Here is a 17,509-nt window from a genome sequence, read left to right on the forward strand (position 1 = left end):
GTAGCATGGCCAATAGGGATGGTGGGAGTTGTAGTCCAAAGTAACTGGAGGACACCAGGTTGGAAAAGACTGCTCTGATGTTGAATTTCATGGCTATGTTGTATAAATGGGAGTCCAGTGAATAGACTATAGCATTGTTGTAGCTAATGGATGTGAATCCTAAATAGTGATTGGACAGAAAGCTATTGAGAGTCCCAGGTAAACCATGTTGAGCTTTCCAAGGAAGAGCAAGAAGGAAGCACAAATAAATAACACAGTGATTTTAAGATGGCAAATACTGGCATTTTAATGTGTTCCTGTTTTTTTAATGTTACTATAAACTGTGCTGGAGTCTTTTGATGAAGGGTGGCACATTATGACTATTACCATTATAGAATCATAGGATCACAGAATTGAAGAGTTGGAAGGGACCCTTGGGGTCATCTAGTCCAGCTGCCTGCAATGCAGGAATCACAACGAAAAGATCCCAAGCCATCCAACCTTTAATGAAGGGGAATCCACCACTTATGAATAATAATGGAACTCAAGCATACTGTCGATTGACTACCTCCAAAACTCCACCCTTCATTTATTGTGTCCTCCCTAAAAGAGGGCACGTGTTGCGGTGAGATCTGGAGACTGACCTCTTGGTTGTGAGTGGGTCCATTGGATAGCCACAACACCCAATTGGTAGGTCCTCGATGCTGGGTTTCAATCTGGCCAATGGGGTTGCAGTCTAAATGGATCAAGGGACCTATATAAACCCATGCACATGACCCAGAGCTTTCTCTTTCGGCTTGTGCATTGTAACACCCGCCCACCTCTCCTTAATTTTAGGGCCTTTTATGATTGACCTTGCTATGCCAACATGTGTCGTGTGTCGTTGGGGTTGTGCCCATGCCTGAGTCCAGGGGAGCATCTGGGAAGTGAACAGAGTCTGTTCCCAGGCTTTTCAACTTCCTCACGTGTCCACCCTTGGCTGACCTATGATAGAGCACTGGGTCAGCACTACCTGCAAGGGTGTAGGGAGCTAGTTGAACCAGAGCCTATGCAACCACTCATTTTTATGTAATCAATAAAGTTGTGGCCTAAATTCTGCCAAAAACAAAAACTAAAATTTGAGTCAAGTGTGTCTTTATTTAGGAGGGAGGTCTCTGGGTCTGAACACGCAACAGTTATAAAATGGTTTTCTTTGGCATCTCTTTACTTTCTTTAGTTATAGGGAGTGAGAAAGAGAACTTTCAAATATGCATTTTCAGTCAGAGAGAGAAAGAGAGAGAGAGAGAAGAATTTGCCATTGCAGTCATAGCTTTGTTGTTTTTTAGTCGTTTAGTCGTGTCCGACTCTTCGTGACCCCATGGACCAGAGCACGCCAGGCACTCCTGTCTTCCACTGCCTCCCGCAGTTTGGTCAAACTCATGCTGGTAGCTTCGAGAACACTGTCCAACCATCTCGTCCTCTGTCGTCCCCTTCTCCTTGTGCCCTCCATCTTTCCCAACATCAGGGTCTTTTCCAGGAAGTCTTCTCTTCTCATGAGGTGGCCAAAGTCATAGATACTAGGCTTTGATTTAGCAGATTGGATTCAACCAGCATTGATGATGATGATGATTTATTTATACCCCGCCCATCTGGCTGGGTTTTCCCAGCCACTCTGGGCGGCTTCCAACAAAAGATTAAAAATACATTAAAACATCAATCATTAAAAACTTCCCTACACAGGGCTGCCTTCAGATGTCTTCTAAACATCAGATAGTTGTTTATTTCTTTGACATCTGGTGGAAGGGCGTTCCACAGGGCGGGTGCCACTACCAAGAAGGCCCTCTGCCTGGTTCCCTGTAACTTTGCTTCTCACAGTGAGGGAACCGCCAGAAGGCCCTCGGCGCTGGACCTCAGTGTCTGAGCAGAACGATGGGGGTGGGGTATACTGGGCCGAGGCCGTTTAGGGCTTTAAAGGTGAGCACCAACATTTTGAATTGTGCTTAGAAATATACTGGGAGCCAATGTAGGTCTTTCAAGACCAATAACTGGCCTGCGAATAACAGTGAGTGATTCCAGTGAAGTGGGACAGTGCACTAATAAGGAGCAGCTTTGGTAGAGAAGACCTAAATTTAGAGAATCAGCTTCTTTCTGCAGATGATGCTTTACCAAACAGCAATGCCAATTTCACAGAAGCTTATTTTTTCTCTCCAGTGCAATCCTATGCACGTGCACTCAGAAATAAGTCACCCCAAGTGCATTTCGTGGATGAATATGTTGAAAAGTATATATATTAAAAGTACATATTTTGTGCATATTTTTCATACAAAATGTATGCAAGTTAAATGTGGACTTCTGTGCGGATTATTTGAAAGAATGCACAAAACAGAGCTCTGACTGAGTGGCAGTAAAAATGAAATGAGATCAAATAGGCTCAGTCTATTCCATTGTGGTAGCCCAGTGTGGCTGATGATATATGGACTGCCTCTCAGGTTCCCATCACTATAGGCTCTAACTAGATAACAGCACATATTGACCATTTGTTCCAATTTTGGTCCCTATGCTTTGAAAACACAGTGGCAAATACTCTTTGAAAATGTTGACAAGTAGTTAGAAAGATCTATGCCATTCAACTCTCTGTTGTAACTGATGCTACCTGTAGATCCCCACATGTTATCACACAGTTGACATATCTATCCATGCTGTCACCAGCTGTTTTATAAATGGAAGCCCTTACAGTTAGGTTTTTAGCACAGTAGCACAGTTCAGTACTCTGCACAAAAGGAGAATCTTTATGTCATTCTTCTTATTTGTTTTATTTTCTTTGTGGCATGAGAGAGTTATTTGGAGTTGTCCACAGAACTGTCTGGAAGATGACAAATTTATTCAGTTTTAAGGCACCAGCACTTTAACAATAAAATATTTTACTTGTGGGAAGACTGTCAGGGTTTTGGGGTAATCATAGACAGACAGAACATTCTTGGTGATGTTCTTCTCTTTGAATTACCTTCCTTCAAAATGTCTCTGCCTGGTGTATGACATTTTCCACCTTCAGTAACAATGTGGGTGTGGGTGAGAGAGAGTTCTGCACTGAACCAGCTTCTGTTTCAGTAATCAATAGTTTATTTGCCAAGAATACTTAAGAGTTATATTCATTCTTTATTTACATATTTAATTTATGAGTTTAACAAGGCAAAATAAGGGAGGCTGTTAAGGAGACTTGGGTGAACAAACATCATCCAATGTAGCAAAATCAATAAAACACTGTAGCTAGAGTGACAACAACCAACAGGAAAATCCCCTCTAAGCCGGACACTCCTGAAAAGCACTGATGATGTTGATGACAACGACGATGATGATGAAATGATGCTGTCAAAACTCTACAGTCCTCAGTCCTGGGAGAAAAGGTGAGTCTTCACTTGTCTCTGAAAAGATTGCAAAGTGGGTACCATGCCAGCATCCCTGAGCAGAGCATTCCACAGATGGAGTGGGCACTGCCAAAAAGGTCTTTTCCTCATCACCACCCTCTAAATTTGAGCCAGAGAAGATAGGTCCGTAAAGGAAGAGGCATTCAATCAGGTACCAGTATATCATCCTTCAGATAGCAGATAACTAAGTTGTGCCTTAGCCTACAAACTTGAACAGTACTACATTTGTTGGAGAACATTATCTACAGAAATAGATGCTACTCTTGATACAGTTCAATTCAGGTACTCTTCAATTGCATGTGAGAATAAAGGCAGAGGAGAACATGGCTCCTCATTCTGGTACAGCCTCTAACATCCCCGTTGGATCCACCTCTGACCTCCATATGTTGAGGAGCAAGGTATGAAGGGGGGTTATTTGGCTAAACACACTTAGAATCTTCCCTGTGAATTCAGGGTTCCCAATTGTGGGGAGGATTCTAAGCATGTCCAGATGAACACCAACAAGCCCCCTTTTCAGACCTTGCCAATCAATATGTGAAGGTTGGAACTGGAGGCAGCAGTGATAGCAACATTGGTGGTCGGACCATGACATTTAGCTCCATGCTTAATTCCACATGCTTTCAAAGAACAGGGCTCATCTAGCAGTGTGATTTATATGTTTGAATATTCAGTGCTTTAGAGCATTTCCCCCCTCCTGTATATTAAATCTGCATTCCAGAAAACAGTGTTTTCGTATTTGTTTATACAGCAGCTGCATGCCCAAGAGCATCTCACCAGTACAACAATTGCCTCTTTTTTATTTTTGGTTTTGTTACCATGTGCAACCATTGCCACAGACAGGATTTGACTGTGAGCAGTGAGAATGCATTGTGCCAGAAAGACAGGTGGGCTTGTTAAGCAGGCAGGTTGTTATGTGAAGATGCCTGCAGTTATTTGAAATGAGGGTTCAGTTAGAAACACATTGTATGTTGAATAAATGTTTTGCATGAACAATCCTCTGCAAGCCCTTCCAGAAGAAGTCCTACAGAATTCAGGTCCAGAGGATATCCCCTCTAGAGTTCTCAAAGAATTCAAATGTGAAATTGCTGATCTTCTAACAACAATAACAACAAAAAATGTAACTTGTTCCTTCAATCATCCTCAATCATCAATCTGAGGACTGGAAAGTAACCAAAGTAACACATTTTTTTAAAAAAAGATCCTGGGAGGATTCTGAAATCTACAGGCTGGTTCAGTGGCATAGCGTGGGTTGCCAGTACCTGGGGACCATTCCAAACTTAGAAGACTTCTAAATACTAAGCCCTCAATAATGGCTTGCATTCTCAACTTTGATAAAGTTTGTATATTCTTTCCTTTGAACAGTTCATTGTGAACTGGGCTCTTTCTTAGCAGGTGGCCTATCGTAAGTCATTTGTAACAGCTGCCTTCATTGACACGTTCATTAATTTGTAACATAAATGCGAAGGCAAGAGAAAACACTAATTGCTATCGGTTTTGCCAGGTATGCCAAACAGGTGGATTTCCAAATGCTGTGGAATATATTGTGGCTGCAGCTTAATGCTTTAAATATAGTGCTTGCTTCCTGGATGCTGCTTGTTTGAGAAATCAGGTAGGGCACACCCGGAGAGGGGCATGATAACAAATGAGTCATTAGACCTCTTTGGAGTCCTTAGATCTGCAGTTTCCTAATTTACATTTCAAGGCCTTATATTGCCAAGAAAGAGGAAAGAAAATTGCCACTACTGGATTAGAGTTTCTACAGGCAGGTAAACCAGTGGCAATTAGGATGGAGAAGGGAAGAGTCAAATGGCCCCTTTTCCCTATTCCAAAGCAATGTACGATTGTATTTATTTACATAAAATAGTCGTATTTCACTTTTCAGGCGGACTCCAAGATGTGGTTTAAAAAATGTTTAAATAATAACAAAGTATAATAATAATCAAAGTATAATCAATATACTTTGTACACTAAAACAGAAGGGACAAGAAGCTATTTCCTCTCCTCTCTGATACAACATCAGAAGCCCCTCTGGTGGCAGATAGGGGAAGGGAGGAGCACAACTATGGAGCTGTAGATTTCTAACTTTCTGGAAATGGGACAATCTTTGGGGAAAAGACCTTAGCTTAGCGGTAGACCACATACTTTACCTACATTTCTGGAATGGACTTGAATCCCTCCCACAAAAGCATGATGATCCGGAGGCAACCTGTTTAGTTTCCAAAAAGTCAATTTGAAACCGTGAAACTTACTATACAGCCTGCCTTCAACTCTGATGAATATTTCTTTCTGCATGCTATTGATTGATTGATTGCATTTATATACAGTGGTGCCTCGCAAGACGAAAAGAATTCGTTCTGTGATTCTCTTCGTCTAGCGGTTTTTTCGTCTTGCAAAGCAAGCCCATTGACGAATTAGCGGATTAGCGCTATTAGCGGCTTTTAGCGGCTTATCTGCTGATCTGATCAGCTGATAAGCAGCTTAGCGGCTTAGAAAAAGGGGGGGAGGAAAAAAAACCAGCAAGAACTCGCAAGACATTGTCGTCTTGCGAAGCAAGCCCATAGGAAATTTGTTTTGCAAAGCACCTCCAAAACGGAAAACTCTTTCATCTAGTGAGTTTTCCGTCTTGCGAGGCATTCATCTTGCGGGGCACCACTGTACCTCCCCATACCCGGAGGTCTCAGAGTGGTTCACAGAATAAATCCAAAATATAAAACCACACAATACATAATCAAAATAACAACAACAACCCAATAACTACCCCCCCAAAAAAAATCACACGTTAAATATTTAAATGTGCGTGGCATTCATATACAGTGGAACCTCGTGTTACGGACGGGATCCATTCCGGAGGCACATCCGTAACATGGAACTGACGCAAGCCGAAGCGCCGTGTCTGCGCATGCGCGTGGCACGATTTAGCGCTTCTGCGCATGCCAAGCAGCGAAACCCAGAAGTAACCCGTTCCGGTACTTCCGGGTTGCCGCAGGATGCAACACAAAAACACGTAACCTGAAGCAGACGGAACATGAGGTATGACTGTAATGCAATTGCAGACCATAATAAACGTCCATAGTATTATTAATTCTACTAGTGTTTTAAAAATTCAAAATTTCATTGAATAGATTGTCATGAAAATATTTATTTTGGTATAATTACTGGTAGTGCTGAAAATGTCATCAATTTTGAGAGTTGCAAATAGGATCATTAAAAAAAAAAACCTTCCAACTTGTTGATGATGATGATTACATTTCTATTTCACCATTCCTTCACTGACTCAAAGTGATTTCCATAGTTCTCCCCCACCCCCCCATTTTACCCTCACAACAACCTGTGAAGTAAGTTAGTCTGTAAGATCATGACTGCTCATGCCTGAGCTAGGATTTTAACTCTGGTATTCCAGGTCCTAGCTGGACACTTTAACCACTACGCCACAGTAGCTATCACTTCCATAAGCTTAGGGGTCTTTGGAACCATATTTGAAGATTCTTTAGGCCACCCTTCATCAATCTAGTGGCCTCCAGGTATTTTGGATTACAACTCCCATTGGACTGATGGGAGTTGTAGCCTAAAACAGCTGGAGGGGATCTGGTTGCACTGCAAGATACTCATCTCATAGAACAGAACATTAAGCCATTTCTGTCCAGCCTTTTACAGCATGCCATATTTACAGTAGTCACAGAAACCAACTCGCTTTCACTATGATGCTACTTTATTAATACTTATTCTTCCCTGTCACTGAAGCACCGGCGAGGAGAAAATAAGGACAGCAAAGCAATCCCATTATATGGAGTGCATAAGACTACTGCACAGCACTTATTTGGCATTCATTATGGCACCTCATTCTCGTAACGCAGCCTTGTAATGAGAAGAGGGAACTGCAAAACACGAATTCATTCCCATGATGATGATGACAGGGCTACAAATTGAAAGTGGTGAAACTTTAAACTGGTGTCACTTTCTCTTAATTTAGTCCGGAGAACAACAGCCTCGCCACCACTCTGTCCCAGAATTCAAATACTAAATTTATCACTGTATTTATTTACTTTGTAAACCTAGAGGCAAGTTAAATGTAAACTATCCAATTAGCTTCTTTTTCATGATTACGCACACACACAGAGAGAGACTTTTGTGGGAGGTTTTACAGATAATATTTTCAACAGTTTCTTTTTTAAAAATGTTTTCCTTCTCAATTCTAGACACAAAATATTATTTGCAGAGACCAGTGCAGAATTGCAGAGAGCCCCAAAAGGGTTACAGTTGCAACAAGGTGTACTAGTGGTATGCCCCGCGAAGGACCCTAAGGTCCACAAATGACAACATTTTGGAGGTCCCAGGTCACAAGGTGGTTAGATTGGTTTCAACTAGGGCCAGGGCCTTTTCAGTACTGGCCCCGACTTGGTGGAACGCTCTGTCACAAGAGACTAGGGCCCTACGGGACTTGACATCTTTCCGCAGGGCCTGCAAGACAGAGCTGTTCCGCCTGGCCTTTGGTTTGGACTCAGTCGGACCCTTATGTTTCCCTCCCCTTATGGTTTTGATGAGGCTGCATTTTAAATTGCATTTTAACCTGTATTTTAAATTGGTTCTTTTCCCCTGTATGTTTTTACTGTAATTTTACTGTTGTTAGCTGCCCTGAGCCTGGCTCTGGCCAGGGAGGGCAGGGTATAAATAAATATTATTATTATTATTATTATTAGTATTATTATTATTATTATTATTATTATTATTATTATTATTATCCAGAATCTGGGAAGTATATTAAAAAAAAAAACTTCTTCCAAGTCTGTCCTTGAACTGTCCTGCTTAAGTTGGGGTTTCATCCTAATGAATGTTTTAGGTGATCGAAAGTTCATCCTTGGCATAAAACGAAAGCAATAAATATTCAGAATATGGTAAGCTGCTGTGCTTAAGTATACAGTCCAAAAGTAAACCAGGGGCCAGACACAAGTAATAAGTTGCCTGAAAGACAGAAGAAGAGGAGGAGGAGGAGGAGTTTGGATTTGATATCCTGCTTTATCACTACCCTAAGGAGTCTCAAAGTGGCTAATAATCTCCTTTCCCTTCCTCCCCCACAGCAAACACTATGTGTTATACCCCATCTGGCGGGGTATAAATAATAAGTTGTTGTTGTTGTTGTTGTTGTTGTTGTTGTTGTTGTTGTTGTTGTTGTTGTTGTTGTTGTTGAAAAGCAGCACTGGAATCGGCCTGGTGTCTCCTAAAATGGTGGCTGTGGTGCTCAGATTTGACAGCAGATTTTTCTAACAGCTATATTCTGTACTGCATGGTACACCTGCGGAAAGCTCAACTTCTGAACTGCCTAATATCAGGCCATGTGCTCTTTTCAGTCAAACTGTGTACCAAGTCAATTTCTCCCCGGTTACCTGGTGCATGCAACAGCCTGTAATTACCTCACAAATACACGCTTGCAAATAATGAAGCAATTATGTACATCACTTACTCACCATAATTGAAGTAGCCAAGTAATGCAAAGATTAATTACCATGTAATTTGCAGGTTTTAGATCTTGCTGTCCTCAGAGCTCCAAATATGTAGCATGTGACCATATGCTATTTGGATGATAAAAGTAACATTAAAATAATGCAAAGTATTCTTAAAAAAACAAAAACAAAACTAGCAATATTGGGTCACCGCAGGAAAAAAATGTGATTTCAGGAGTCTACCAGGGTCACTTAATACTTGCGTTAAAATAGGGTGTAGAACTTTACATACTATTTAATCAACCAAACATCACATGTACAGACATCACATCTCCCCATACCTATAAAACTTCAGTTCTACTGCTGAAGGTTGTCAGTTCATATGCCTTTGGGGAACTATTCAACATCTTATTCAACATCTTTATCAATGTCTTGGATGATGGACTCAAGGGCATCCTGATCAAATTTGCAGATGACACCAAACTGGGAGGGGTGGCTAACACCCCAGAGGACAGGATTACACTTCAAAACAACCTTGACAGATTAGAGAACTGGGCAAAAACAAACAAGATGAATTTTAACAGGGAGAAATGTAAAGTATTGCGCTTGGGCAAAAAAAATGAGAGGCACAAATACAAGATGGGGGACACCTGGCTTGAGAGCAGTACATGTGAAAAGGATCTAGGAGTCTTGGTTGACCACAAACTTGACATGAGCCAACAGTGTGACGCGGCAGCTAAAAAAGCCAATGAAATTCTGGGCTGCATCAATAGGAGTATAGCATCTAGATCAAGGGAAGTAATAGTGCCACTGTATTCTGCTCTGGTCAGACCTCACCTGGAGTACTGTGTCCAGTTCTGGGCACCACAGTTCAAGAAGGACACTGACAAACTGGAACGTGTCCAGAGGAGGGCAACCAAAATGGTCAAAGGCCTGGAAACGATGCCTTATGAGGAACGGCTAAGGGAGCTGGGCATGTTTAGCCTAGAGAAGAGGAGGTTAAGGGGTGATATGATAGCCATGTTCAAATATGTAAAAGTATGTCACATAGAGGAGGGAGAAAGGTTGTTTTCTGCTGCTCCAGAGATGCGGACATGGAGCAATGGATCCAAACTCCAAGAAAGAAGATTCCACCTAAACATTAGGAAGAACTTCCTGACAGTAAGAGCTGTTCGACAGTGGAATTTGCTGCCAAGGAGTGTGGTGGAGTCTCCTACTTTGGAGGTCTTTAAGCAGAGGCTTGACAACCATATGTCAGGAGTGCTCTGATGGTGTTTCCTGCTTGGCAGGGGGTTGGACTCGATGGCTCTTGTGGTCTCTTCCAACTCTATGATTCTATGATTCTATGATTCTAACTATTTGCACCTGACCTTTGATTATCTATCCAGGAATAAGAGTGAGTTTATGAAAGTCATTCTGTGTGTGTCAGGGCAGGGCAAGATGCTTAATGGGGTGGCACTGCCAGCCCTCATCCTTCTTGCTGTCACTGCATATTCCCCTTCCCTCGCCAAAGATAGAAGCAGTGACAAGTATGCAGTGATGAAGCTACAGCCTCCGTTGCCTCCACCAACACTGGACAGATGTGGAATGGATCATAGTTCAGCAGCAGAGCACACACTTCTCATGCCAAAGGTTTGATCTCAGGCCTCTCCAGATAGGTCTGGGGACGATTCCTGTCTAGAATCATGGAGCATCACTATCAGTGAGTGCAGACAGTGCTGAGCAAGATAGGCCAATAGTCTCACTCAGTATAAGGCAGCCCCCTAGGTTCTCTGGATTTGGTCCAATGAGAAAGGGCACAAAAATAGGCAGGAGTGACAGTGATGAGAAAGTGGGCCCACTGAGAAAGGGTAGCCCACTGAAAACATCTTGCACAAGGAATTCCAAAATCTGGAGTCAGAAAAAGGTCATCATCCACAGGTAGAACCAAACCACATAATTTATAGGAACTGGAATGGAGTCAGATCCCAAAGCCCCTGCACTTATTTAGAAACCCATAGGACAGGCATAGGCAAACTCGCCCCTCCAGATGTTTTGGGACTCCCATCATCCCTAGCTAACAGGACCGGTGGTCAGGGATGATGGGAATTGTGGTCTCAAAACATCTGGAGGGCTGAGTTTGCCTCTGCCTGCCATGGACCCTAGAAGTTTTGCCTTGCTTTGTTGGTACCCAACCTTGTTGATCACTCACGATCCCTTTTTGTCCTTATATAACTTGCACAACCACAAAGTTCCTCCCTATGTAAGTCAGAGGTGCTATTCCTCATTTTCCTGTGTAGAAGACCTCTGTCTGAGAGCTTGGAAAACTCCTAACAGTGAGAGTAGACCATCTTGCTTCCTGACCCCACAAGCCGTTATTTCATGTCACTGCCCCATGCTCCTTGTTCTCTGCCATATATATATATATATATATATATATATATATATATATATACCAGACCTCAGTTTGCATCTCTAACATGCAGTTTCCCTTATTCCTTTCTGTGCTTGAAGCTCCATCCCAATCCTGTTGCTGAAGAAGGCACAACCCTGTAGAGATTCAATTCTCCTCCATCCCTACCCCCAAAGGACCCAGTCTCCAATTCCTTCATTGCAGCTCATCATGTCCAAAAAAGCAAAAATAAGGGTCGATGAATATGGCTCTGACAAGGGGAAATTTCACACCCAATTCCCTGCAGGTACCCAAGATCTCTTTAATGCCAATCTCCTTCTATGCCTTCAAGTCCACACCATATCTGGTGGAAATTGTGGGATCATCACCAGCCAGGTGACTGAAAGATAGACGCTTCCTTTGTGCTAATGAGTGCAGGAAAGCAAAGTTCCAAATAGCTGCTGTCTGGGCTTGCTATAGAGCTAGTTCTGAGAAACTTTAATGGAATTGAAGTCAGAATCATTGGCAACAGGACACAAGCACTAACACAGCAGTCATACCCATATATCAAACATAGCACTTTGCATACCTAGAGAATCATTTGGACTGTCACTGGAGCTGTAAGATCATAGCACTCCAACACATTTGGAGACTGTGTCATTGCAGCCCAAGACAGGTTGCAACAAGTTGTCCATTTGCAAGTTCTGGCATCCTCAGCAGTTCAAAGACTATTTGGAGGGTGAAGCCAGAAGCTAAAGCAAGTAGGATTTACAGCTTTATTACACATGGATTTCTAATAATGGAAGCTGAGGAGACTTTCACGCTCTTCACATTTCAAGGACAATTTTTGCACTGGCAACTGCTGTTCATTTCATCAAAATATAAAACCCAGTGATATCCTGAGTAGGCCTTGCAATGAACACCTGCCCATTTCACACACAAAAATAAAGAAATAAAAATGAACCCAAGTCCAAGTTCTGTGTGTACTGTCACACTAGGAGACATGTCAACTTGCCCTCTCGATCCTTTCCATCCTGGGGCAGATGCCAAAGACACCTCAAGCCAATTCGTACACATGGTGAACACTTTGCCAAATCCAGTTTTCATTCTATACAGTTGTGTGTTCAATCATCAGAAGGGAGCCTGTAAGAAACAAACAGCACCTGCAGCATTGCAGAATTGCTTGCAGCAGTTAACAGAAATGGAATATGCAACACAAGTAATTTGCTGGTCTTTCTCCAGCTGTCAAAGTCTCCCTCTTCCTTCCTTAAAAAAATAATAATAATCCCTGTCTTTCCATTCACTTACCACAAGGGATGAAGGCTGTGAATGGACGTGCAGGAAATTCATAATCACATAAAACAGAGATTTGTTTTATAGCCATATAAAGCAAGAGTCATAAATTGAAAGAATGATATTATTATACCAGTATTTCCTTGTGAATATAGTTTTATGCTAGTGATATTTTTTTAGCACTGATCCTGGATGTAGATTTCCTGGTTGCTGTGTGCCATCTCACCTGGTTCCTTCCAATATCCAGGCCATAGTTCAGTGGTAAAGGATGCACCAGAGTGCTTGCAGCTTCAGTTTCTGACATCCCCAGGTAGGATGGGGAAAGGGCCTGAAACTCTGTAGAGCCACTGACAATCAGTGCAGACCAGCCTTTCTCAACCTTGGGTTGCTAGATGTTGTTGGACTGCCTCTCCCAACATCACTGACTGCTGTACTTGCTGGCTGTAAATGATGGGAGTGGCAATCCAACAATATCTGGGAACCCAAGGTTGAGAGAGACTGGCACTAGATGGACTAAGGGTCTGACATGATATAAGGCAGCTTCCTATATTCCTGCAGGATGTGGGTGGCGCTGTGGTCTAAACCACTGAGCCTCTTGGGTTTGCCGATCAGAAGGTCAGCGGTTTGAATCCCCGTGATGGGGTGAGCTCCCGTTGCTCAGTCCCAGCTCCTGCCAACCTAGCAGTTTGAAAGCATGCCAGTGTAAGTAGATAAATAGGTACCGCTCTGGTGGGAAGGTAAACGGTGTTTCTATGCACTGCTCTGGTTTTGGTGTTCTGCTGCGCCAGAAGTGGCTTAATCATGCTGGCCACATGACCCGGAAAAACTGTTTGCGGACAAACGCCGGCTCCCTCAGCCAGTAAAGCGAGATGAGCACCGCAACCCCAGAGTCGTATGCGACTGGACTGTCAGGGGGCCTTTACCTTTTTTATATTCCTCCACAGCTGTGAAAATTGTTCATCATGTCCAGCGACAAATGTATTCCATGTCCAGCAAGTCTTCTTCCACCTGGTTTTCTCCATGCAATCTCTCACTGAAGTTTATATAATTCTGCACTCAGTGTAGGGTTTGGGGGTTGTTGGGGTTTTTTTTGGGGGGGGGGGTCCTATAAATTAGCTGCGATAAGCAAACCTCACCACCAACAGTGAGGATGACTAAAATGCATTTTGAAAAAATATTATGGGAACAAGCTGTGCAGATGCAGGATTATCCTTATCATTTGCTCTCCAGAATAGATGGTCATACAAAAAGGTGCTAAACATCAGATGAACCAATAACCACACAAGCTTTGCTATAATAGAACTGTAGAGTCAAGGCATTGGAGGCTGGTACAAAGGGGTAATAACTGCATAGACAGAAAGCAAACACAATATATTATATATAGGAAAGGCCAATATGGAACATGTGCAGGTGATAATATAAATTCTGTTCATCTTGTTTTATAATCCCCAGCAAAATTGCAAAGCAGAAAGCAGGATAGCTTAAAATACGGAGCCAGCCTGCTCCATTTAGGGAAATTTTATTTTTTACCCAGGGACATATAACTAAATTCCCCCAGATTAATGAATCTGAAAGAAGGTAGCATAAATATAGGAAGACTCAGACTGGGGAAGAGTGACTAATTAAACTTGCTGTGTGGAAACTGAGCATGATAGGTCAACCTCCCTGGGAGCCATCTGAGATCTGTTACAGAAAGCTTACCCACTAACCCTCTTTTTTCTGCTTCTCAAAGCAAAATTGCCTGATGCTGGGCTCACAGGACACTTTCAAAATATTCTACCCTGAAAGATCAAGTCTGAAGTTGTGACAAGGAACATAACATCAAACATTCATTTATTTAAAAAAAACACACAAAGCCTCAGATTTTGACAAGGATCAAAATGTGCAAGGGATGTCAGAAAGTGGAAAGGGGGAAATCCCGTGAGAATTTTTCATGAAGCAAAAAATACCTCCTCAGATCTATCCCATTTTTATGTTGCCATTCCTCTAAAGAGATCGGCCTGTTTGATCCTCACAACAACTCTTTGAGGTAGGTTAGGATGCGAGACACAGTAAAGTCATCAGACCTCATCTACAGCACACATTTAAAGCAGTATTAGACCACTTAAAACAGTTGTAGCTTCCCTCAAAGTATCCTGAGAACTGTAGTTTGATAAGGATACGGAGAGATTCCTATCCCCCTCACAGAGCTGTAATAGCCAGAGTTCCCTGGGAAGGAAGTCTAACAGTTAAACCACTTTGATATCAATCCCCCTTCTTAAGTAACTCAGAACTGTAGCTCTGAGAGAGGAATATGGGTTTCCTAACAACTCTCGGCAATTGGCATGCTTAACGAACTACAGTTCCCAGAATTCTTTAGAGGAAGTCATGACTGTTTAAGGTGGCTTAAAATGGGGACTCATTTTGCGGTTTGCCTCAAGTGCTAAAATGTCATGGACCAGCCCTGCCCATCACCCCCAGCTCACATGGCCAACGGGTCAGGGATGATACAAGTTGTCATTCAGTAACATCTGGAGTGTCCCATGTTCTCCACTCCTGACTTAATAACACAATCTGAGGAAGAGAAGAAACAGGAGACTGTGAGCCTCTGACATATCTGGCCCACCTTGTAACCCTATTGGTTAATGGGTGACAGGTACCACAGGCACTTTATCGTCTCCCTGGCCAGCTACACTCCAGCAAATGAAGCAGGCCTGAATGCCTGACTTGAGGGAAGAAATGTGTTTGCTGCCTGGAGTGTGAGAAGTCAAAATGCTGACAAGGGACTCAGCTACATTGGCAAAGAAAAAGTGCTTTATATGTGTTGTGTGTGTGTTATAACACTGTGACACCAGACGGTGCTGTGGAGTTCCGTATTTGCTAACTCGATTTCTCATACAAAGTTTATAACGCTTCTTTGATGTGTCTATGTCCAGCCCTGGTCTTAGTCAAACTAAGACAATGCACCAGTGTGAAGAAGATGCAACAATTGTTGCTGCTTATGGCTCTCGGGGCTGAGTGACCTTCATGAGTCTCCATGCACCCTGATAAGGCTTGGGATCACATCAACCCCTAAAACAATGGTAAATTGTTTCTAAGGGTGTTTGTCCCATGACCTGGGACACTCAGGAAAGGTTTATGGAATGCTGGGGAACAGAATGAAATTACAGTTTCTTCTCTGGACTCCATCTTATCACCATCTCTTTTCTACACAAGCAGTTTTTAAAAAAGTTTTTTCTTTTTCCCTGCTGCAACTCACACAGGGATGGGGGGAAAGAAAATTTTGCTTATAGATTCTGTTCTTCCTGCCTATAATATTTTTTACCTGGAATAATTTCCATATGAACCTAGGAAGCTGCCTTGTTGTGATTCAGGCCATTGGTCTATCTAGGTTTGTATTTTCTACACTGACTGGCAGAAGTCTCCACGGTTTCAGTCAGTGGACATTCCCATCCTCGCGGGAGATGTCAGGGCCTTCTGTTTCAAAGCAAGTGTTCTATGATTGAGCCACAGCACATCCCCTTCCCACAGCCCTTTCTGTTTGGATATTCCTGGGTCCTATTTCCTGGACACCAGATTCATCTCTAATATGCAACTAAGACCAAAGGTGCCTTTTATTCTGGAAAGGTCATATAGTTAGGACAGCCGAGATAATGTAGTAAGTCTTAACTAGAGGGCTGGTGGGGTTTAGGTAGGTCAATGTGTGATTCATCAATGGTTAAATTCCAGCACATTTGATTTATTGGTTTCATTTTTAAAAAATTATATACTGTCCTCCTGCAGAAAATAAGGGCAGTGTACAATATAAAAACATTTAAAAGCAGTACAAACCCATCATTAAAATGACTGCCTACTTTTAATCTTGCATATTGTGATATTTGCCTATACCTATCACTTTATATTTCTCCTTTTTCCAGGATTCAGCTATGCATAATGCACTGTTGATTTCTCATTGAAATTATTATGCTAATGTATTTCATGGGCCGAAATGCATTCTCTGGTCTTCTGCTGATGTCTTTCAATAAATGCTCCCAAACCCATTACAGCTTTTCAGATCCTGTTGGGTCACCACCCTCTCTTTCATTGGGGCAAAATAAGAACCTCGTTTTCAATGTCATTGCTCAATGCGGTACTGATCATATCTATGGAAATTGACCAAACAATTGACATCAGTGTGAATGACTAACAGGAAAAGATCCAAAGGTTTTCTTTTGAAACAATCTACCCACATCAACAGCCACAGATCACAAAACTTCATGATCTGGAAAGTCAACTTTGGCTATTTTAGAGACCGGTTGCTATGGTTGAGATCTGCGAATGCAGATATAAAATAAGTATTGCTTGTCTACTAATCAGTCATCAGCAGTTGACTTAGTTAAAGTCAAATTTTCACAAGTCATGCCATGTGGAATGCTAAATTCCTGCATATTGCATCTCTGCAACGTAAGAACATAGGAAGTGTCTGATGGATCAGGTCAATAGTCCATCTAGTCTAGCATCCTCTTCTCACAACCAGATGCCTATGGGAACCTGCAAACAGGACCGGAGTGCAACAGAACTCTGCTCACCTGCAATTCCCAGAAACTGGCATTCAGAAGCATGCTACTTCTCTGGTGGAAGTGAATCCACATCTTGACTATATGTTGCATGACAAAGGGACGTGGGTGGTGTTGTGGTCTAAACCACTGAACCTCTTGGGTTTGCTGATCAGAAGGACGGTAGTTTGAATCCCTGCAATGGGGTGAGCTCCCGTTGTTCTGTCTCAGCTCCTGCCAACCTAGCAGTTTGAAAGCACACCACTGCAAGTAGATAAATAGGTACCGCTGTGGCGGGAAGGTAAATGGCATTTCCATGCACTCTGGCTTCCGTCACAGTGCTCTGTTGCACCAGAAGCAGTTTAGTCATGCTGGTCACATGACCTGGAAAGCTGTCTGTGGACAAACGCTGCCTCCCTCGGCCTGAAACGAGATGAGCGTCGCAACCCCATAGTCCCCTTTGACTGAAATGAACCGTTCAGGGGTCCTTTACCTTTTACCCATATGACA

Source organism: Podarcis bocagei (genome assembly GCF_964188305.1).
Source record: "Podarcis bocagei genome assembly, chromosome: 4".
Classification (NCBI taxonomy): Eukaryota; Metazoa; Chordata; class Lepidosauria; order Squamata; family Lacertidae; genus Podarcis; species Podarcis bocagei.